Source organism: Procambarus clarkii, chromosome 46 (genome assembly GCF_040958095.1).
Source record: "Procambarus clarkii isolate CNS0578487 chromosome 46, FALCON_Pclarkii_2.0, whole genome shotgun sequence".
Taxonomy (NCBI): Eukaryota; Metazoa; Arthropoda; class Malacostraca; order Decapoda; family Cambaridae; genus Procambarus; species Procambarus clarkii.
The window spans coordinates 4,235,896-4,237,605 of NC_091195.1; the positions used below are offsets into that span (position 1 = coordinate 4,235,896).

Below are 1,710 nucleotides of genomic sequence, written 5' to 3' on the forward strand. Positions count from 1 at the left end.
TTCAAGGGGAAATATCGTGAGGAAATAATGACAGCAGCTAAGAGTTGTTATTGGTCTGATTCATCTTGGGAGAAAGTTTGTTGCAATTGCAAGGTATTAAGTGGGTTTTAAAAGCTGGCAAATATTCTCTCCTTCATATTTTTTTTAACCAACCACTTGGGCTGGACGGTAGTGCGACGGTCTCGCTTCATGCAGGTCGGCGTTCAATCCCCGACCGTCCAAGTGGTTGGGCAACATTCCTTCCCCCCTCCCCCGTCCCATTCCAAATCCAGTGCTATGTAGTTGTAAGGGCTTGGCGCTTTACCATTATTTTTTTCCCTCTCCTATTTTCTAGTGGCTTCAATGGAATTCAGGTTTTAAACTTTGAACTGAAGAGAGCTTAGTTTCATGTAGGAAAAGATTAACTTCGTTGGCCAGTTCTTGATTTTGGGAAGTAATGCTGAGTTTATAACTAATTATTCAATACATTTTTCACAATATACAGCATCAGAAATACCTAAGCACAACTGCACTAAACAGATAGCAACAATGGTAAATGTTAACAAGTCTGTGATTATATATAAGAGCCTTCTGTCTCATAGATATTTTAACAGGAACCAAATGTTTGATCATCTTGCGACTTGGTCCTGCAGGCCCTAGAAGACATAGAGACCGGAGAGGCGTAGCGAGGCGGCCAGGGTCTGGGTGGTGCCAGGTTGACCCTGTGGCGCTGAGAACATGGTCCAGGGGTTGCCAGCGCTGACGTTCCTCTCGTGAAGTTCTCGAATCAGTGTCTCAATACCCTCGCCTGCAAGCATCAGGAGACGTGAAGGCCAAACCTCGCTATGTCAAACATCTAAATAGCAACTTATATCAGAGAAATACAGCATGGATTAATTAATATTTTGCTGAGATGAGCAGCACGTCTGGTTAATTTGAAGTATATAAACATTATAGCTTGCATTAATCCAAACCAGTGTGCTAAAATTGATCTGGGTTAATCAGGACTCATAATAACTTGTTTAGTCAAAGGCAATGTTGGGTAATCAGTGCCCAGAATTATACTAGACGCACCGCAACAAAGTATACTAATACAATAATAATAATGATACTAGAGGCCAAAGAAGAGCTTCAAGGAACTCTGGTTGTTCCGAAAATGCATCAAAATATATACGTACTGGTGAGAAGAGTACCCAGGAAGGTCAGGTCATCATAGTGCCCACCTCTGGAGTGAGGACATAATTGACTTATCAGATCACAACACCATACAAGGTCGGGGTCGTCATCTGTGAGGTCACGGTGGATGGTCAGGGAAGCTGATCACCTTCGTATGGGAGAGAAGACAGGGCGGCCACATCCATCCTGGTCGGAGCTTCCAGGGTAATACCTGTAGACGTGCACTACTGTACATTCACTGCCCAAGCTACTGAGTTTCTGCGATAGAACAAGAAGGCGATAGCATCCTTACTGCTGATTTTATAGCATGGAATTTAAGAAGATGTTGAGGAGAGCTTTAGTGAAAAGGTTCCTTTAGCGACATGAGTCCTTTAGGGACATGTGTTCTTCAGCGACATGTGTTCTTCAGCGACATGTGTTCTTCAACTACACGTTGTAACACCATAAATGGTTGTATTTAATATTTCAGCTAGGAGCCACACTCACATTCACAACGAGTGGCTTTCTATTGTAACCACTTAGACCCTCGCATCTTGGAATATATTTATATGGCCA

General features: G+C 42.9%; 1 long non-coding RNA gene across 1 annotated transcript; it reads right to left on the reverse strand.

Annotated features, from left to right (window-relative positions):
• Window positions 1-444: 444 nt before the first annotated feature.
• On the reverse strand, window positions 445-1,402 carry LOC138350506 (uncharacterized). Its single transcript, XR_011222139.1, has 2 exons — window positions 1,158-1,402; window positions 445-787 (listed from the first exon to the last, which is right to left on the reverse strand). It is a non-coding gene; the product is annotated as an uncharacterized lncRNA (long non-coding RNA).
• Window positions 1,403-1,710: the final 308 nt, after the last annotated feature.